The sequence below is a fragment of the Talpa europaea genome (genome assembly GCF_964194135.1).
Source record: "Talpa europaea genome assembly, chromosome: 1".
Classification (NCBI taxonomy): Eukaryota; Metazoa; Chordata; class Mammalia; order Eulipotyphla; family Talpidae; genus Talpa; species Talpa europaea.
Genome location: NC_140073.1, coordinates 78,825,238 through 78,848,471, shown reverse-complemented (window position 1 = coordinate 78,848,471; position 23,234 = coordinate 78,825,238).

Below are 23,234 nucleotides of genomic sequence, written 5' to 3'. Positions count from 1 at the left end.
TCTTTTGGGGAAATAATATGATTTTCTTCAAAGCTTGGAGTCAGAGGTTTTATTTTCTAAAACAATTCATCAAAATTACTTTTGAGCAGAATTGTTTAATAAGCTCATGATGTAGTGCCTAAGACCCCAAGGACTTCTTCAAGGGAAAAAACATTATTTGTAAACTGCTTTTCTTTCTTTTTTTAAAAATTAACATTTTATTTTATTTTAAAAGATTTTATTTATTTATTTATACAAGTACTGGGTACAGTCAGAAGCGCAGGAGGGTGAGAGAATTCACCAGAGCCAGAGCGGGGAGCAGAGCAGGCAGAAGGACCGAAGTACACTGCTGAGGGGAGCAGCGGGCTGCAGGAGAGGTCTCCTGCGGGACCCTCCGGTGGCCGGGGACCCTCCTCCGGTGGCCGGGGAGCAGCCTGGGGATCGAACTGGTGGCGCAGAGGCTGCGGGCAGCCTCGCATCCAGCGCTCAACCGCTGCGCCACCGGGGAGGCCCGTAAACTGCTATTCCAGAAAGGTGAGTATCATAGCTGGAGAGATCCTTATTTTGCTGAGTATCTGTCAAGGATGCTGAGGTGATTGCTCTGTGGGTTCAAGAATTTTACAGCTGGAGTGAGTGTGTTTAACAATCTTGGAGTCAAATAGTAAGACTAGAGATGATGAAGACCTAGATGAAGGCACACAAATAGGAACAAAAAATCTTGGGAGAGCATATGTATCATCCTAGTGGCAGGCTTTTTAACCTGTGAGCCACATACCCTTTGACAGGCTTGTGAAGTCTTTGTGTCTCTTTAAATGCATAAAATAAAATACAGCCATCCAAAGGAAACTGATTACACTGGAATGCAGTTAATCAAAATATTTTTAAAAGGAACAAATTTGAGAAATAGCAACATGTATGCTTCATAAAGCTCTGCATAAAAAGATGTAGCATTGGGTCGCCTAAACACCATGGATTTTGAAGTAGTGGCAAGCATAGAGGGCACATCTCAAAAAATAAATAAATAAATAAACCACTATCATATGATATGAAAACACCTGTGATTCTGGATGGAGAGAAAGTCACAGGTGCTGCCAGTGCTGTTGTCTTGATTTGAAACTGGGGCCCCACAATGTGGGCTGTGGGGGCAAGACTGGCTTTCTTTCAGGCCCAGGCTGTTTGAAAAAGTTGTGGGGAGTTTTGTGCTAGAAGTTTCTGCCTATGGGCAGCCCTTCCCCTGGTGCCTGAGGGGTTTGACTTGGAGCCCTGGCGGAGCTTCCTACTGGCTGCTCAGAGTGCTGCTTCCTCTGGGCAGCACCCAGAGGCCTTGAGCAGAAAGGCTGCAGGATGGCGCCCGGCAGTCCTGGCATTAGACTTTTAAATTGAAAAGGGTCCAGTCAGGCAGGTATCAGCTTGGGTGGGGGACCCTGAAAAAGGATATAAGGCAGGGCAGGAGGCAGCTTAGAGCTCCCACCTGTTTCTGGTCTCTGAAGATGAAAGAAGAAAGAAGCATCATCCAGTAACCTACCTCTGAAGAGAAGCTGAGAGCTTCACAGCGACCAGGTGGCTGCACCTGGCTCCGACCGACTGCCGCCGCTCCTGAAAGTCCCTGGCCTAGCGTCTCCAGAGCTGTCGGTGGTGGTGCGGCCACCAGCTCACAGAAAGCTGCATCTTGGTGTATCTTACACTACCTCTGCTGAGGGGTGACCCCCAGTCTGCGGCCTGGTCACTTCTGAGAGCGGGTAACGCGGTGTATCTGACTGGCTGACCCCACCTCCCAATGCTGCGACCTTCATTTCTGTCTGGTCCAGGGCCTGGTTCTACCCATCCCGACCTGCAGACTGTGGCTGGGGATGCTGCAGCGTCTTCTCAGTGGCCCCACTCGTGAGAGCTGGACCTGCCCCAGGCCCGCGTTGATGGAGCGGTGCCATCTTGAGCGAGAGAAATTTTGTTTGGACGTTCTGGACACTGTGGACACTATATGGGGTAAGATGCTGGCCGCAGAAACTGTTTACCCTGTTTGTTAAACCCCATTGGTGGTGTTCTCCGAAACTGAGTGGTTTTGCAGTTGTGCATATGGGTGAAAACCCACAGACAGCGACCTGTTCTCTGTCTTATTTTCTGGAGTAGCGCCCCTGGAGTAGCGCCCCTGGAGCCCTGTTTGGGATTCATCATGGAAGGACATGCTTCACTTCATTATTTTTTGTCTGGCCAAGGTAATAGGCTCTAGATTAAAATCTCTGCTCTAGGGTGGAATTTCGATTTCCTTCTTTCCCAGGTAGTACCAGCAAAGATCACCTTGGTAGGAAATGCTTCCATGTGAGTAGATTTTTGGGGGTGATGGGGGGCGGTAAGGTCAAGGGAGCAGGCTGGAGACCCAGGTTCCAGCCACTTCTCAATCCCAAGGCATTTACCAAGAGCTCAGTGATCCCTGACTCTGCCCAGTTGAGGATGGAGACTCTGCCAGGGGTCCAGGATGAACGCAGTGAATATTCACTTGGAAGAGGAGTGCACTTAAAAAATAGGAAATAGGTTAAGTATTTCCCTATTGCACATAAAGAGCTTTTATTAGGAGGACTGAAAGGTTTTTATGATTCCTTCCACCTCCTCATATCTACCCAGCACTTTTAACTTTTCAAAGCATTTTTTCTATACATTATCTAATTTGTTTTTCACAACCACCCTGGGGTTGGCAGTGCAGTTATTATTCTCTTGCTGCTTCTTCTAAAAGTGTACATATTTAAAACCTGAATTTGCCAAAATCAGGGCAAAAATTCAAGGTGGAATGAGCAGTGATATTTCTGAGGAGAATATAACTATTCCATACTCAGGGAAAATTTAAATGAAATGAAATATTTAACATGTAAATAATCTCCATTTGCTGCTGAAGTGGAGGAAAGACAGTAAGTACTAAGCCCATATTAAAGGAGAACACATTTGAAGGTCAAAATTTTCCAAAATGTGTATATGTTTATAAAAAACTCACACAATTGAGCAACTGTTGAAGAGAATATTTTATTTTCACCCCTCCACCTAATTAAAAAAACATCAGAGAAGGTATATCAGAGAAGGTTAGCAGACAGCAATAATAACAGTTATTTGAATAGCCATCATATGATGTTAAGAATTGTTAAATAAGACACATAGTTGTTAACCAGGTGATTGAAAGGGTGCAACAAGAAGAGACAGATCTCAAAGTACATCTGTACCACCTGTGCTTTTGCAAATGTAGTTTATTTTATTCACATATTGTTTATGGCTGCTATGTGCTGTAATGACAGACTTCAACAGTCTGAACAGAGGCCTTGTGGTTTGTGAAGGCTAAGATATTTATCCTCCAGCTCTTTTCTGGAAAGATTTCCAGACCACTGTTCTACCTCAAGGTATCAAGGAAGTCGCAATAGTAGGAAGCAGCTTCTTCTAGAACTGGGAGAACAAAAGAAAAGTGGTTGACATTGTTAATATTTAGAATCTTGCAGGAACCGAAACTCAGACATCTTAGGAGGGCCTCACAGTCTGGCTGTTGCTGGTGTCAGGGAGGGAACACCCCTGAGGCTAGTTCTTTAAGTGTTGAAAGAAATGTGAACCAGTTCTGAGTGAAGAAAAGAGGCTCAAAGGTCTTAAGGGACTCGTCTTAAAACCACACTGCCTTACAAGCAGAACTGGAAGTTCTTCCAGAAAATATTTCAGAATTGGCTTAAAAGATGGAAAGGAAAGAGCCTGACAGCATGGTGACTTGGGAAAGGCATTTGTGTGTGTGTGTGTGTGTGTGTGTGTTGGGGGTGGGGGATGTTCAGGGAATGCTTCAGTGGGAAAATGCAATGCAGGTACAAAGCATGGAAAAGAGGATGAAAGGGCACCAGCTTTCTATGACCAGGTACCCCAGACAGACTAAATCTGGACCTCTGAGCTTGGCCCTCGGGCATTAGCATCTTTGAAAGCTCTGCCAAGTGATCCCAACATGGAGCCAAGGCTGAGACTTGTACTTGAAACCAAGACCCATACTACTCACATTCAAAAGTCACCACGCACCCCTTCCTGCCTTCCCATGAACTCTTCCTTCCTTGGAAGGTATATGTTGCTTTGGGGCAAAGAGGGCAGCTTCTGGATGGGTTGGGAGGTGGTAATGGGTGGCGCAGGAGCACTGTGGCTCACCTGCTCCTAGTCCTGTGGCCACAGAGGTGGCAGCTATTGTCAAATGACTTGCTAAGTGCAGCTTGCCTCCATCTCCTGTGCTCCTCCTGCAGTCTAGCCACTTAATAAAGTGAGGTCACTTTGAAAGCAGCAGTACTTGTGCAGTGAAGCAAAAATGAGCCTGTGTGAGGGAGGAAAAGGCCCATATCTGAGGAGCCTGAGGCAGGACTGTCACAACCCCAGGTAGCTCTGAACTGGGGCCTTTTATAAAATGTGGCACCAGCAGGACTGAGACCAGATGTCTGCACGGCCAAGCCACTCGCGGAGCCCTCGTTGGGTTTCATAGATGCTATTCACACAGGTGACTACACAGAGAGGAAGTGAAAAAGGAAGACTGATTCTTTTCTGAATTTATTTTTCTACAGCAAAGGAAGTACATGTTCATTTAAAATTTAAAAAAAATACTGAAAAGCACAAAATAAGATAATCACCTGTACTCCACTGTTCAGATATGACTACAGGTAGAATTGTGGGGAAATCAGCTTGGGCATTCAATTCATACATAAAATAGAGATATGGAAAATTTTGAACTATATTGATGTATGACTTTTTTCTTTTTTTACTTGATCTATTTTAAGTATTGTCATCTGTAGTATTTTTTAATGGCTTGTTGGATTCTACTGTTTGGATTACATAGCTTATTTATTTATTTTAAATCTTTATTTTTTTTAGAGTAGTTTTAGATGTAGAGAAAAATTAAGGGAAAGGTACAGCGATTTCCCATATTCTCCTGCCCCACCAGGCATAGCCTCTTCCATTAGCAAAATCTACCCCACCAGACAGAAATAGTGCATTTGTTATAACTGGCATGTTTTCATCGACACATCATAAACATTCAAAATCCATCTTTTATATTAAGGTTCACTCTTAGTTTTGTGTTTTCTTTGGGATTAGAAAATGTATAGAGTATGTTCACTGTGCAAAAACTCCCCTGTGACATAGTTATTCCCCTATTATTGGTCACTTGGATTGTTTTTATTTTTCAGTTTTATAAATACTTCTATAATGATTATCCATATAGATAAGCCTTGATCCACATACTTTGTTATTTTCCAGTTCCTCTTACTTTAACACTGTGGGCTTTTAGACCTTCCACCCGGAATTCTTCCCTTGTTCCTTCAAGTCTGTACTTAAAATATCTATTCCTCCAGGGAGTCTTCCTGACCAGAAGTCTATGTTAGGTCAGCCCTTTATATTCCTTGCTGGAATTTTTTACTTTGCCTTTATAACACTAGATTTTTGTTTCTCTTTTGTTTTCTACTTGCCCCTCAGATTTTGAATAACGTCTGGATCATGCTAGGTATCTCAGCATTTGCTAATTGAACGCCTACAGACATCCTCAATACTTCTAAGTTTGGTTTTCAGGACTGAACATCTTTCAGACAAAGGAAGTTTTGGATGACTGACTTAGTCCCAGTTCACCCAAGGTGCAGTGCACAGGTTGTAAATAATGAAGACAGACTAGATTCTGGTCATTGTAAGTGTTAATTAATTGTATTTGTCAGGTGGCCACTCAGCTCTACCAGTCCAGGTCCAGAAAGCATAGTGTGGTTTCCCCAGGGGACAAATTTATCTTTACTAGAAGAAAACCTATATATCAATCCATCCATCCATCCATCCTATATAGATCGAGCACATGTCATTGTCATTCCTTTGCTAAGTACATATTTATGGAGTGTGTTTCATATGCCAAGTGCTGTTCAAAGTTCAGTGAAAACAGTGGATGACATCTTTTCTTTTGTAGATTATAATTTTACCAAGTGGGAAAATCTGTGCCATCAATTGAGAGACTATCTGTGAAAAGAATATACTTTTTTTTTTAAAGATTTATTTATACAAGAACTGGGGTACAGGTCAGAGGCACGGGAGGGTGAGAGAACTCACCAGAGATAGAGCAGGTAGCAGAACAGGCAGACTGACGGAAGATACTGCTGAGGGGAGCAGCGGGTGACGCAGGAGAGGTCCACCGTGCCATGTGGGTCGCTCCCCTGTTGGCCAGGAATCGAACCCATGCTGCAGAGGCTGCAGACAGCTTCACAGCACGGTGCTCAACCCGCTGCGCCACTGGGAAGGCCCCAGGATATACTTCTTATATATAGCTAAGGAGCTTAGTCTACTGATGAGCTATGACAAGTGCACGGATAGATAACACTAGTAGAAAGGATATAAAAGCTAGAAATAATTACGGCAGAACATAGCATAACCTCCTTTTCCATGGCCCCTGAAGGAATTTGCACTTCCAAACATAAATTTGGTTCTTGGTCCAATGGTGAGATATCACTCAAGCTCATCTTACCCCTTGATCATATTAGATTGATTCAGGGAAAGAACATGACCATCGGCCAATCTGCTTTCTTCCCTGAAATAGTTCAAACCAAACTTGAGAGTTTATGTCTTCCCAAGAGTGGATATTTTTAGAATAAAAGTTCCAAGGCGCTGTAAGTAGTGTATTTCTTGTCATGTGGAGGGAAAATGGAATGCAGTGAGAGAGAATGAGCCTAAATAATGAGTGATTCAGAAAATGGAGAGTCTGGTGGCCTTTTTCATGCTTCCTGTTGTGTCTGCAGCCCAGCTGTAACCTCTCCCTTTTCTTGTAGTGTTTGTTCAAGCCTTCCTTGTATTTCAACAATCAACATATTCATCCCTGGTATTTATTAGTTAGGGTTGGGCTTTAGTTGTCACTTGCAACTAAAAGAATCCTTTCTAAAACTGAAAGCTTTCCAGAGGAGGTGAAATTTGAGCTGAGTCTTAAAGAATGAATGGGATTTAGGTGTTTTATATTTTGTCTTTTGCTCCAATTCTGAACTTCCAAAGAAAAGGAGTCAAATTACATTTCAGTTGTCATTTTGCACTTTTAAAACATGGAATAACCTTCCCTTGATTATTAAAAGTATGAAAGTTTCAAATAATAGTAAAAAAGTTAATGTTTATTCTCTATCTCCAAATAATCTCACCCTCCATAAATGATCTCTGTTAACAATTTGGGATGACCAACCATTACATAGATTTTTATAATCTGCTCTTTCCTCACTGTGGAATCTTTTTACATATTTTTATGTTAAAAAATCCTTCGGGAATAATTTCAAATAAAAAAATTAAAAATTAAAATAGTACCATGAAAAGAAACCACCTAGATTCATCTTATATTCTTGCGTTATCATTTACTCCTTGAATCATTTGAAAGCAAGTTCTATACAGCGTGATCTTTTACCTCTAAATTCTTTAGGCTGTATGGTCTTTATATCACTCTTATATCAGTTGTCAACTTTATAAATTTATACTGATACAGTACTTTTATGTATCCTATTGTCAACAGTCCATCTTTGTTAGTTGTCCTAAAATGCCCTTTATAACATTCTTCCTTCCAGTACAGGATTCAATCAAAGGTCAGGTATTGCACTTAGTTGTCATGTCTCCATAGCTTTATTTAATCTGGAACTTTTTCACCTCCTTTTAAAAATTTTATGACTTAAATATTTTTAAAAATAGAAAGCTTCTCATTTTGTTTTCTTCTGATCGTTCCTTGTGATTAGATTGAGGTTATGCATTCAGTAACATTATAGTCTTTTCAGAGTATTACATCTAAATGTATAATTTACATGCAGGAAAATGCATGAATTATAAATGTACAGCTTGGTGCAGTTTTTGATGTCTTTCATATACTCATATAACAAAAGGATCAAAATCTAGACTATTTCCATGTGTTTAAGCAGTTTTCATCTGAGTTAATGCCCACTCCTTGCCCCAAGGAAATCTTAGTCTTCCTTCCATCACTATATATTAATTTTAAAGTTCTAGGATTATATATAAATGGAATCATGCATGCAGCTGGTACTCTTTTATGTCTTATTTCTTCCATAAAACTTTTTTTTTTGCAATGTTGCCATAGTGTATATGTTAGTGGTTCTTTTTTTCATTGTCATTTAATGCTCCAGTGTACATTAATATACCACAATTTGGTTATTGATTTTCCTGTTATTGCAAATGTTTTTAGTTTTGGGCTATTATGAATAAAATTGTTATGAAAACGCTCTGACGAGCCTTTTTATGAATATGTGGTTTTATATATCCTGGGCAATTAGTTTGGGGTAGAATTCTAGGTCATAGAAAAAGTTTATGGTTATATTTTTAAGAAAGTGCTAAATAGTTTTCCATTTGTAAAATGGTGCTACCATTTTACACCCATACCAGCTATTTATGAAAATTCCAATTGCTTCACATCCTCACTAATGTTTGCAATTGTCAGTCTTTACTTTTTAGCTCATTCTGATGACTGCATAGTAGTATCATTTTATGTTTTTTAATTAGCATTTCCATGATAACTGATTATTTTAAGTACCTTTTCATATGCTTTTGGATCATTTCAATATTTTCATTTGTGAAATACCTTCTTAAGGCTTTTATTTTTTAATTTTATTTATGTAAACTTTTACTTTATTTTCTTGCATAGAAGAACTGGGGTGTAGGCCAGAGGTGTGGGGGTGAGAGGATTCACCAGAGACAGTGAAGAGCAGAACAGGTGGATTAACTGAAATACATTGCTGAGGGGTGCAGTGGGCGAGACAGGAGAGGTCTGCAGTGCCATATATGGGTTAGCTCCCTGGCCAGGGATTGAACTCAAGCTGCAATTGTGATAGCTCTGAGACTTTACCTCTAGGCCACCAAGGAGGCCCTAATATATTTTTATTATAGAAATTTTATAACTGTATATAGGCATAAAGAAGAAAGTGAAAACTGTCCATTTAGAGAATACAAGTGCTAACATTTTGCTTTTCATCCTCAATTTTAAAATGAAATGTTTATATAAAGATAATAAAAATTTATATACTATTTTTGTATATATCTATCCATACATCAATAAGTAGTTAATAAGTAGTTAACATCAATAAGTAGTTAACAAGCACATGGCAATTAACTAATATACTATTTTTTTAAAAGATTTATTTATTTATTTATACAAGCAATGGGTACAGTCAGAAGCGCGGGAGGGTGAGAGAATTCACCAGAGCCAGAGCAGAGAGCAGAGCAGGCAGATTGACGAAGTACACTGCTGAGGGCAGCAGCGGGCGGCAGGAGAAGTCTGCACCCCATGTGGGACCCTCGCCCAGCGGCCGGGGATCGAACCGGTGCTTCAGGGGCTGTGGGCAGCTTTGCAACCCAGCGCTCAACCGCTGCGCCACTGGGGAGGCCCACTAATATACTATTATAACATGATTTTTATTCAATAATTTTTCTCTACATGGCAACATGTATTCATCTAATTTCCAGATAAATGTAGCAGAATGAAGTTGGAACATAGGATTTATTTTTCTCTCTGTCTAATAAAATAAAAACAGTAGGGCCTCCATGGTGGCACAAGGGGTTAAGCACTGCACTATGAAGCAATCCACAGCCTCTGCAGCATGAGTTTGATCCGTGGCCGTCCAGGGAGAAACCCACATGGTGAAGCAGACCTCTCCTGTCTCGCCCACTGCTCCCCTCAGCAGTGTATTTCAGTTAATCCACCTGTTCTCCACTCTCTCTCTGGTGAGTCCTCTCATCCCCTGCATCTCTGGTCTGTATCCCAGCTCTTGTATGCATAAATAAATAAATATTAAAAAAATAAATAAAAACATTAAATAAGCCAAAAACGAATATAAAAATAAAACCCAATTGCAACCAAAAAAAGAAATAAGACCCATTACAATCTTCTAAAATGGTGGGAAAGGAGACACATGCTTCTCTTTCCAACTGCTAGAAATAGGATGGGGAAAAAGATTAATCAACAAAATCCTGAGGGTTTTTTTTTTTTTTGTTTTTGGTTTTTTTTGCAAATATCCTCTAATTTGTAAGGATAACAAATGAGTTGAGCAGGAAGCTCAGGATTTTTCTATCTGGGGAAAATAAACAACTGAAAATTATTGTTTCATGTGACAGTGACTCACACTGAATTGAGTAGAATTCAAAGCTCAAGGATTGGACTAATATTACCACTTTATTCAGTGGAATGAGCTTTTTTACAGGGTAAAATAAATCTCAGATGAGAGAGGAAAAAAGAACCACGTTTTCCAATAAAGATTTCACACACCCCAAACTATCTTCAAATGATTGAATTTCATACTCAGTTCTTTAATTGAAGCTTGGAGTGATGGGAAACAGATTTTAAAAAAAAAAAAAGAAAGAATAGTACAAAAGAGATAATAAGAGAAATAAAAATAGAATGTAGTTGACAGCTGAACAACAGTGGAAAAGAGACAATGATAAAGAGTTGATATAATTGAAATAGAGACCCTAACAAATAGATTAGAAATATTATTAGAAGAATTTTTAAAAAAGATTTATTTATTGGGCCTCCCCTGGTGGCGCAGTGGTTGAGCGCTGGGCTGCAAAGCTGCCCACAGCCTCTGCAGCGCTGGTTCGGTCCCCGGCTGCTGGCAAGGGTCCCACATGGCGCGCAGACCTCTCCTGCCGCCAGCTGCTCCCCTCAGCAGTGTATTTCTCAGTCTGCCAGTTCTGTTCCCCACTCTGGCTCTGGTGAATTCTCTCACCCTCCCACGCTTCTGATTGTACCCAGTGCTTGTATAAATAAATAAATAAATAAATAAATAAATAAATAAATAAACAAACAAATAAATAAATAAATAAATCTTTTAAAAAATCTAAAAAAAAAAAGATTTATTTATTTATGCATACAAAAATGGGGTATAGGCCAGGGGGACAGGGGGTGAGAGGATTCACCAGAGACAAAGTGGGGAACAAAACAGGCAGACTGACTGAAATATGTTGCAGAGGGGAGCGGCGGGTGAGTTAGGAGAGGTCTGCTGCACCATGTGGGTCATCTCCCTGGCTGGGGATCGAACTCATGCTGCAGTCGCTGGCAATAACTTGTAATGTTGTGACTTAACCCTTTACACCACCAGGGAGGACCCTACAAAATTAATAGAAGGAAAACTTCTCTGAAACTTATCTCTCAGTTTGATATAAAATACAAGTAGTTGTAGAAAGGATTGTCCAGATAGTAGCCTCTGTCACGAATCCTTTTAACTTTTTGGAGAAGGAAAATGATAGCATTCTTTAGGTCACTATGCTGAATAAGGAAGTCTTGAATAAGGATCAGGTTACCTTTAGATTTTCATGGCAATATTCAATGGAACACTGACTGTAATCTGTGAGGGAAACTATGGTACACACTTAAAATCACATCTCAGCAATTAACAAACACTAAAGAGTCAGAGAATAAATACATATGGGCCATTTGTGAGCAAATAAATCAACAACTGCAGTTGATTCTTGAACAACATAGAAGTTAGCGGCACTAACATTTGGCATGGTCAAAAACACATGTATAATTTTTGACTCCCCCCAAACTTAACTATAATAACCTGTTGTTGACCAGAAGCTTTAGCAATAACACAATCATTTAATACATATTTTATATGTTATATATATCCTGTATTCTCATAAAAAAGTACAGTAGAGAAAGATGTTATTAAGGAAATTATGAGGAAAACACATTTATAGTTCGTATGTATTTATGTATACTGTAAGTTTAGGTCATCTAAACTAAATATGTGTAAAAACAGATCCAATGCAGTTCATACCCCTGTTATTCAAGGGTCCACTATATTTTGTGATAAAATGCAGTTAACTGAGAGATGAATGGAGAGATCATGGAGATGAAAAAAAGCACAAAACAAAACAACTAGTGAAATAATACATATAAGAACATAGTGAAATAGGACCACCCTGGTGGTGTGGTGCAGGGGTAAAGTCTCAGCACTATCAAGCTATTGCCAGCCCCTGCGGCATGAATTTGATCCCTGGCCAGGGAACTAACCCACATGGCACAGGAGACCTCTCCTGTCGCGCCGCGCCCACTGCTCCCTTCAGCAGTGTATTTCTGTAGATTTGCGTGTTCTTCTCCCCACTCTGTCTCTGGTGAATCCTCTCACCAACCCCTTCCCCGCCCCACCTAGACCTCAGTTCTTGTATGTATAAATAAATAAAATAAAAATTTTATAAAGAACACAGTGAAATAAACCCACAAATTTCTGAGGCAATGAAAGTGTGACTCAGGATTTTAGAGTCAAGTTGATTTTAAAATAGAATTGTGGAAATCCCCTTCTGGGGCATTCAGCTCACAACCCTCATATGTGAGTTAGGTTTGCTGCTTAAACCCAGAAATCTTGCTGAAAAGAACTGAAATTTTGAAGTGATGAGCAGGGGCCAAGGAACCATCTTCCTAGGGCAACTGCTGCCACCTCCTATTGTGGCCTCAGTATCTCCACCATTTTAATTTCTATTTTCTTCTTGCTCTCCTGATAGTGATATTTAGTGTTCATGAGTAGACTGTGATATTACTTTCTCATAATGTCTTTGCTATGTTTCTGAGTCAAAATAATGTTTGCTTCATAATATGAGTTGGAGTGTATTAGTTTTATTTTATAATCTTTCATAATTTATATATGATTGGAATTAATTTTCATTAGATGAGGTAATGTAAAATGCATTTTGAATTGTGAATTTCTATGTCAATAGCCTGGTATTAAAAAAAAAAAACATTTTCAGATGCAACCAGTTGTTTGAAATTTAGTGAGTTTATTTTAGGTCTAACACAACTTTTTAGGTCTAACACAACTTTTCTAAGTATTTCATGTGTTTTTCACAAGTTTTCTCTTATTATTGGGTTCATATTTACTTATATATCTACAAGGTCATTATTGTTTATTATGTTGTCCAAATGTTCTATTTTCTAATTTCTTTTTTTGTCTACTTGGTACCATACATTTCTGAGATAGGTATGGCTGTGAGTTATACCTCCATCTTTTATAAGTTCTGCCAAATTTTTCTTAATACTTTTTTGAAGCTATGATGTTAGGTGCATATTTTAGCAATTACATCAATTGTGTCAACTAAGTTATATAAATTTAACATTATTTCCTAAAAATCATTAAATTAACTCTTTTCTGGTATTAACATAGCTTCAATGGTTTTGTTTTGGTTAATTTGACCTAGTATAGCTTTTCTAAAATAATATAGAATTATTTTAATTCTTTTCAATATTTCTGCTTCTTTGTTTTGTTTTATTTATATGCTCTTATATGTTTGCATACAACTGAAGTTTTAAAAATTCTGACAGTCTGTGCATTAATGAACATTTAGTCTATTTATATATTGCTATTGCTTATATATTTAGATTCATTTCCACTAGATTTTAGATTTATTTCTTATGTTGTGTGTTCTATTTGTTGTGCCTTTTCATTATGGTTTTGCTCTCTTCTGGATAGATTATTTTTTCTTGTTCCGTGTTTTTCTACTATGAATTGAGAGGTTATTTACTATTACTATTTCTAGTCTTTTAGTAATTAACCTAGAAATTGTAACAATAATGCTTAATTCATTGCATTCTAAAGTTAATCAATGAGCTTGCTCAATGTTTTGAACAATGGGCATCTTATTTCTAATCTTGAACTTCTCTCCTTATGTGTATATGGATTTTGTTATTTGTTTTTGTACTAATACTGCTTTATTTTCTTCCCACATTATATTCTATGATATTTATTAATTGGCTTTTTGTAATAGTCCTATGGTTAAAAATTCAAAAAGGGCAAGTTCAATCAAAATTCTTTCTCCTATCACTGACTACAACTTACCTCCTCACAAACTTCCTCACACAGAAGATACTTAGAATCTTCTGTATTTATTAGTATTTATTCAAATAGCTGTTAATATAAATTCTTTGTTTTATTTTATATATTTCTTACATCATTTTTCATTTCTGCACAATGTATGCATTTTCATCTTGGTGATAGTCCCCATACAATTCCCACCGCCCTTGTTTTGAGCCTACTCCCTCCTCCTTCCCCTGTAGTGTGTCTCTGGTTTATAGTTGCTTGTTGATTTTGATTTTTACTTTATTATAATTAGTCTTTTTCCTGATCCCTTATTTAGGTTTTCTAAATTCCTGCTATGAGTGAGACCATCTGGTATTTTTCTTTTTCTTTCTGGCTTATTAATCTTTCTACCTTCTCGTACAACCATCAGTATACTATAAACACTGTTCTGCATTTTGATTTTTTAAATTTAATATATCTTTAATCAACATATATAGATTTTCATTATTCAATTTTATATAGCCTCATAATATTCCACTATATTTAAAATAATTTATCTAATGATGACTTTATTGTAGGAAACTTGGGTTGTACCCAATCTTTTCAAGTTACAAAGAATGATATAATGAATTTGTTGTAATAAAAACAGTCATTAAAATAAGGGTAGTTAGGGGCCTCCCTGGTGGCGCAGCGGTTGAGCGCTGGGTTGCGAAGCTGCCCGCGGCCTCTGCGACTCTGGTTCGATCCCCGGCTGCTCCCCGGCCACCTGGAGGAGGGTCCCACATGGCGCACAGACCTCTCCTGCCGCCCGCTGCTCCCCTCAGCAGTGTACTTCGGTCCTTCTGCCTGCTCTGCTCCCCGCTCTGGCTCTGGTGAATTCTCTCACCCTCCCGCGCTTCTGACTGTACCCAGTGCATGTATAAACAAAAACAAACAAACAAACAAACAAATAAATAAATAAAACATGCCTCTATTAAAAAAAAAAATAAAGGTAGTTAAATCTATAGAATAAATTCCCAATATTGGCACTGCCAGGTAACAAGATAAATACATTTTTAATTGAACAGATTAAAATTGCCCTTGTAGATTGGTTTGTTAATATTTTGGTTAAGATTTCAGCATATGTGTTCATGAGTGAGAGTGATTTATAATTTTTTTTTTGCTTGTGTGATGTTCTTTTCAGATTTATGTATCAGGAATGTATTTGCTTCAAAAAGTTATTTTTGGAAAGTTTCCTTATTTTCTCTTCTTTGCTAGAGTTTGTGTACATTGGATTTATTTCTTGCTAAATATCTGGTAGAATTTATTAACGAAGCCTTGTTGTTGTTGTTATAAGACTTTTAACTACAGCTTCAAATTTTTAATTCAATATATAGAATGCTATTACCAGAAAAATAATTATTTGTGGCCAAAATAATATAAAGATATCTTCATTGGTAAAATATTTGTGTTGACAGTTATTTTTCTTATCACAGAGAATTAATTGAATATAGTGGTCCACAGGATAGTCTCAGAACAAATAAATAATATCATTTGCATTCTGATTTTGATACTTACTAGTTGTGTGAAAATGGAGGAATTACCTAAACTTCTGCTTCAGTATTTTTCCATGTAAAATGAGAATAATAGTGTCTATCTCATTGTTATTTTGAAGATAAATGGGTCAATGCAACTACAGTCTTTTATATCTACAATGTAGATATAAAGTACTAATTTCTATTTCTGAAAGTCTCATCCTACTATATTTAGGTCTATGTTAAGAGGAACTTGCAGCTTAATTTTTGTTCATTTGAAGTTAATATGTTTGCTTTGGCTACTTTTGTGATTTGATTTTTTGGGGGGGGCATTTTCTAGTTTTGTTATGAGGTATCTCAGGATGTGTTTCTTTTTATCTATTCTCTTGATTTTAAATCTGTGGGTAAGTGTTATTTATCACTTTTAGAAAATGTTTCACTCTTATTTTTTTCAAAGATTCCTTCTTTTTTCTGGAATTTTAACTGTACACATATAGTGTACTGTCCTACTCCATCCTTCATGCGTCTTAATTTTTTTTTGTATTTTCCATCTCTTTATTTGTGTTTGCTTTTGGACAATCACTTCAGTTCTCACTTCCAGTTCACTGTGTCCCTTTTCTGCTGTAATTAATCTGCTTTCTAGCTAGTCATTGAAGTTTAAATTTCAATTATTAGGTTTTTTTCACATGTACATTTCTGTTTAGTTTTTGAAATCTGTGTGCACTTTATATATTTAGCTCCTTGTTCATTTTAAAGTGTCCCTTTTCTTTCTTTAAAGAAAGTAGTTTACGTAGTTTGTCAAATGTAATTTCAAGCTATTTATCCGATAATTTTAATATCTGAATATTTCATGTTGTTTCAACCTTCTCTTGTTTGGCTTACTCAAACATGGTGCTTTGCTTTCTTGTGTGTTGTATGACATTAAATTCTAAACTACTTTTTTTCCTTCATACTTGATCTGTAGGAATTTTCAGGGGTCTGGAATGAAGATGCATCTTCCAGAAAGAAAAAGCATTTACTTCTATTCTGTGTCTTAAGACAAAATCACAGTCTGAGTTGACTTGAAATCATATTTTTGGTTTGATGTTTTTCAAGTCATTAGGAAGCATAAGTTTGTTCTGCAAATTTAAGTAAAAATTTAAACTTCAGTAAAGTTAAATAAAATTTAGTAAAATTAACTTTAGAAATAACTTCTAGTAAATATCTGCCTGTCTGTTTTTGTGCCTGTTTATCTATGTTTCTCTGTGTATTTATGCATAGAAAGTTGTCTAAAATGATATCTATATGATAGTAATACATTTTATTCTTAGGTAGTGAAATTTAATGAGTTTTATCCTTTGACCTTTGTTCTATTTTTTTATTGCTTCATTTTATTTTATAATCATCACATATTTCCCCCCAAACAATCAAGTGTTACTTTGGGTGGCGGGAGGGGAGGGATTGGGGTCAGAATGGGGGGGTTGCAATTGTATGGGGAATACAAAAATAAAATTTATTATTTAAAAAAATAAAAAATAAATAAAAAAATAAAAATGCAACTGCTTTGCTATAATACAATCCTTCAGTCGTATCGGAGGTATCAGTACGTGCCTGGTCAACCCCATGTGCTTCTGTCCTGTTGCAGGATTCCTGCCTTGTGTCCCACGCCTCAGTCTGTTTGTAATTTTGGATCAGAGTCCAGTCTCTGGTTTCTAATCCAGTGTCTCAAGCTTCACTATTTGTTGACAGACTTTTACCCAGAATGCATGCTTAGTGTTCACATCTGGCCTGCATGGAGAGTTTTTTTTGTTTTTTGTTTTTGTTTTTGTCAGGACCTGCTGTCCAGCAGATCACTCTGTCAGATTTTTGGTGTTAGCTGCTGTCAATACTGCTGTCTTGGTATTGCACTGGGCTCCTCTGGTCAACCTCTGCAGATGGTACGTTCTGCTCATTTAGCAGAAATATTCCCTTGTGGGCAAGGTTTTTTACAGGTGCCAGTCAGTTGCTCTGTGGATGTCTTCCTTCTTTGCTTTGTCCCTTTCTTTCTCTTTCTATTCTCCCCATTTCACCTCTTCTTGCCGCTTCTCTCCCACATTTCCTTCCTCTCTCTAGTCTCACCTGCCCTTCTTTCTTTCTGCTCTCTTCTGCCATCTCTCCCTTCTGTTCCTTCCCTTCAACTCTCTTTTCTCTTCATTCTTTCTTCTTCTTTTATTTTCTTCCCCATTTTATTATTTTACTCCTTCCACTCCTGATTTACTAGGAGGATTGAATGGAATTATAAAATGTAAGTTGCTTAGCTTACCATTGGATAAATTCTGTCTCTTGGGGCCATTATTTATTTGCATGTATTGATCGATTGAGTCATTTATTCATTCAAAAAGATTAAGGAACCTACTCTGCAGCAGGCACAGTGCTAAGCATTCATGGTTTCAGTGAAGATTCACACATGGTTTTTGCATAACAGGGAACACACAAATATTGCTCACTTAGCTGGCTATCTGAGTCTGTGTGTGTAGAGCATGTGCCCCTCTGTGAACAAAGGCAGCAATCACCAGCCTATGGAGAATTCAAGAAAACCAAACCACTGCTCGTTAATGTTGCCTGTTGGAGAATTTGTTTCCTGGGAGGGGAGGGGAATAACCAGAGTGTCATGGTTGAAGAAGATGGATTCTAATGCCTTTATTTTATTTTTTATTTTTTTATTTATTTTTATTTTTTTTAATAGAGGCATGTTTTATTTATTTATTTGTTTGTTTGTTTGTTTTGTTTATACAAGCACTGGGTACAGTCAGAAGCACGGGAGGGTGAGAGGATTCACCAGAGCTAGAGTGGGGAGCAGAGCAGGCAGAAGGACCGAAGTACACTGCTGAGGGGAGCAGCGGGCGGCAGGAGAGGTCTGTGCGCCATGTGGGACCCTCCTCCAGGTGGCCGGGGAGCAGCCAGGGATGGAACCGGCGCCACAGAGGCCGCAGGCAGCTTCGCAACCCAGCGCTCAACTGCTGCGCCACCGGGGAGGCCCTATTTTTTATTTTTTTAAGATTTATTTATTCTTTTATACAAGCACTGGAGTACAGGCCAGATGCATGGGAGGGTGAGAGAATTCACCAGAGACAGAACAGGGAGCAGAACAGGCAAAAGGACTGAAATACACTGCTGAGGGGAGCAGCGGGCCTGACGGGAGAGGTCTGCCACGCCATGTGGGAATCTCCCTGGCCGGCTGGGAATCGAGCCCACGCTGCAGAGGCTGTGAACAGCTTCACAGCACTGCACTCAACCCGTTGCACCACTTTGGAGGCCCAAATACTTTAAATAAATGGATCCTTTTGGGTACTCAGAATTATATGTTAACCAGCTCAGCCTCTATGCCTGGGACACCCCTGAAACAGAATTTAAGAACTATTTATTTGAGCCATTTTTTTAAACAAGGCAGAGGCTAGGAAATAAGGTGGAGCAGGTGCTTGCAGGAGGCAAACTGGATCTCTGTAAAAAACTGAGATTTCCTTTAAAAGAGAATCACCATACTTTTTGCCATTTTCATTATGAGCCAGATTTAGGTCCCTAGTACCACTTCTTGTCCAGAAAATTTTGCTGTTGGAAAATAAGATGTCCCAAGGCATTCAAAGAACAATTTTCACGAGTAGTCAAACTACTTTTAAAACAACACCATGTGTGTAGTATACTATTTTCTCCTGTGTTGGCCAATTGGCCTTTGCAATAGGCCTCCTGCCAAGCCCCTGTATTTGCTAGCTATTCTGAGGCAGGGCGATGTTGGAAATGTGGTATATTCCACAAAGTCCCATTGCCAGACTGGGGCCAAGATGTTCTCAGGTTGGTTTTTTTTTTTTTTTAATTTATTTATATATAAAAGAACTGGGGTACAGGCCAGATGTGCAGGAGGGTGAGACGATTCACCAGAGACAAAGTGGGGAACAGATCAGGCAGACTGACGAAATACACTGCTGAGGGGCAAGACAGGAGAGGTCTGCCGTGCCATGTGGGACTCTTGCTGGCCGGCCAGCTGGGATTGAACCGGAGCTGCAGAGGCAGCGAGCAACTTCACAGTTCAGTGCTCAACTGCTGCGCCACCAGGGGAGGCCCTGTTCTCAGTTTTAATGGTAGATGTTAAGAAAGATATAACAAGTCTCTTCTTTTTTGAATAATACATATGTTATTTATTTTTTAGATATCAAAAATAATACTTACTCATTTTGTGTCCTTAGACAAGCTCAGAATGCACAAAGTAAAAAAATCATCCGTAATCTTACAACTTAGTTATAAGCACAACTGCTATTTGATATTTGTGCTTCCAGTGATAATAGATAGGACAGAGAGACAGACTGACAGACAGACAGACAAATAGGTGTTGGATACTTGGATGTATGGATGGATATTGGGTGGATGGATGAGTTTTGACATCACTACATTTAGATGCACCAAGACAATGGAGTTTAGCTTTCTGGAAGAGTTGTTCCCAGGGTGTCATAACAGCATTTGCATCATTTGGGGACTCTTAGATGCAAATCCACAGGCCCCATTGCAACCATCTGGGAATCAGAAACTCTGGTGCCCCAGCATTCTGTGCTTTAACCAAGCCTTCAAGGATTGTTAATGCACTGAAATCTGATAACTACTGCTCTACAACTTATCTGAATCTCTGAACCACTGTCCCATTCTGACCTGTAGTTCATTTGCTACCTGGGATTGCTGGGAAAGAGTCTTAATTTACCTTAAACTTTGTCCAAGTCAATAATTTATACAGTCCCTCTAGATTTAACTTCGTCTTCTTAAGACAATTGCTCAGTTTTTTGGGTTGGTTCCCTGTCAGCCTTAACCAGCTCCTCTTAGAATGGCATTGGGAACTCAGGGGCTTGAGCATTCAGTATGGCCAGGGGACCCATGGACTTGTGCTGGTGTTCCCTATGCGCTGCTGCTGGTGCTGAGATACAACTGATCTGGGGGCTCTTTGGACATTCTGCTGGCATTTGCTCCTGACATCTGTGACTGCTGACATGCGTCCTGTTCTTTCTTAGTTTGTCCAAAGCCCAAGGGTTCCCTCCACTACCTAGGTCTTTCTGTGGCTCCTGTTGGTACTGACCATCACTGAGTTTCTGCCATTTCTTCTATTTACTCTTGATCTCTTGGTCTACTCATACTGTCACCTGTCTCTGCTCTGAGAAGATGCTTGCTCTGCTCAGCTCTGCCTCTCCGGTTTACTAGTCTTGTGACATGTGCTAATGTGCTTGCCTTGCACAGCGGTCTCAGCCTGATTCCCAAGAGGAGATTAAGTTAAGGTCCTGTCTGCCCTGGGACTAGTGAGCTCAGGAACACAGTCTTTTCCCTTCCCTCTAATCTCTTAAGTAAAGTCATTGATATGTTGACTGGCTCTTCTTTATCAATTCTCAGCTTTCAAGCCCATCTAAGGTGAAAAATCCTATTTTGAATGTCAAAAGCTAAGCAGTAATTCTTCCTCTTGGCATCTGTAATAATGCCTCACCCTGAGGCAGATGGATGTAGGAAGACAAAATAGAAAAACACAACAATATGTTTCCAAATCATACCCTCTCTTCATAATCAAATATATACACAACTTTCATATAATTTGGATTCTACTGCACATACTTTTTGATAGGTCTTTTTTTTTTTTTGTCACTTATCCATATGCCATGAACACTGTTTCCATGTCATTAAATACTTTTCTAAAACATGACTTTTAATGGCTCTGAGGAATTCAATTAAATCTGTGGTGAGAAGGAAAATAAATTGCTATTTTAAAAGCTATTGGCAGTTTGTCTTGGTTTCTCTAGGGTGTGGTGGCAAAATTCATTTGAGGGAGAAATTATCTTTTTTAATTTAATTGTGATTTAAAAAAGCACTTGAATGGGCTTTCTGATTATGCAAAGACAAGAACTACTGCCTTTGCTGGAATCAGAGTTTGAAAATAGGGGGAGATGAATGGCAGTGAAGAAGTTGCTACCTTGTTCTAAAAGTTGCAGATTTTTGGCATCTTTTGTTGGTCTGGGGTCAGGGGATGCAGGCTACGACCCAGGAAAGTGACTAGCAGCTGCATATAAATAAGAGTGGACTCTGTCAGGGGCCCGGACAAAGAAATCAATGGTCATCAAGGAGCTCCTTGCACTGAAGCACAGGAACAGATTTAATAAGTTATTATGAGCCAGAAGTTAGGAGCCAAGAGCAACTTGAACCAAGAAGTGATAGCCACCAACAGTTATTACAGCTATTTTCTGTGAAATATTACTAATATTCAGGAATCCCTTTGTCATAAAAGAATAGGGAGTCCAATTATTTTATTTGGATATTAAACAACAGGTAACCCACACAAATACCCCAGGGTACGGCTGGAAAGCCATCACCATAAGTGGATTTTAATTTATTTAACCGTCTCCCTCTGGGGTATTTTTCTCCCATTTTCCACTATCATTCATAATACTGTTATGAATAATCTCATTAAGGCTTGGGTATTTTATTGAATGGACTCCTTGGGGCATGTTCTTAGAAGTAGAAATGCTTGTTGATAGTATGTCCATTTTCAAGGCCTGTGGTGCAGAGGAATTTTGTTTTCCATCTTGAAGCTCTCCAAGAAGAACATGGATTTATCAGAATGGCTGCTTTGCATGTTGTCTGTGGACCAGCTGGAGGATCTCAGTGTTTGAAGGAATGTCCTTATCCTGGGATCCAATCCCAGCAACACACTATGACCTGGGTCACATCAGATGAGTCTGAGCTCTTGGAGATTTTTCCAGTTTTGAAATGAGGATGATTCAATATCAACCTTGCCAGTTAGATTTCATGGAAATTACATCTAGAAAGTGCATGGAATTTCGTATGTCCTGAAGAATCCATAGACACTAGATGTTTGAATTCCCTACCATTTCTTTTTTCAGAATGAGAGAAAATTGAAGATCTTAGTGCTATACTCTCTGAGACTCCAAAAAGGAAAGAAAAATAAATGACATAGAACATGCATGCTGTGGTGTCCTGGGCCAGCCATTAGTCCCAGTAATTTGATTGAAGGCTATTTATGACCTATTTTTTGAATCACTGCAGCTAAGGCTGTGCTCTTTCTCATGTTCTCTTGCTGAGAAACCAGCTTACAAGCAGAGATTGTGTGTGTTTCCGTAAAGAGGTGGCTAGGTGCCTCTGGAAATTCTGAAAACCTTTGCAAGAATATGGCAGAAGCTACCAGAGTGACAGAGAGAGGTTGTGCAAATGTAGGTCTGTTTTCCTAGGATTCTTTGTAGGGCTGGAGCCTGCCTGTCTCCATTCGTGTTATTCTCTCAGACAATCATGGCCATAATTAGCTCTCATTTGGCATAAAGCACGCCCCCCCCCTTCTAAATGCCTTTCTTTCATTAAGGATGGAGTCATGTCAGTATGGACAGCCCATGTAGGAGAGAAAGATGCGTTTCTAGGAGGACTTTCATGCTCCTTGATATCTATGAGGTCACAACCCAGAAATAGATGACATTTCTTCATGAGAACATGGACAGAGCAAAGTGGTAAAAACGATCAATAATTCATGTGCCTTTCTAGGTCCTCCACACTGTTCTGGAGGCTTTTTGTGGAGACTATCTCATCAGGAGCCCCTGGGCCCAGGGGGTGATAGAGGTGTGTCATGCTGGTACAGGGAGGGTGCTGTGTTTAGTTAGAATTCTGAAATTCTGTTCTTCATGTACTTTTTTGCATTAATTTTGATTGTAAAAAAAATTGCACTGTTGAGTTGAATAGTATCCCTTCTTAATTCAGAATCTCAGACTATGACCTTGTAAAATAGAGTTATGAAGATGTAATTAGTTAAGATAAGTTTCTACTGCACTGGGGTAGATGCTAAGTTCGAAGACTGATCTCCTTATAACAAGGCCCTGGGAACACACGGCGACACAAAGGGAAGGTGGCCATGTGGAGACAGGGCCAGGAACTGGAGAGAAGCAGCAATGAGTCAAGGCACAGAAGACTGCCA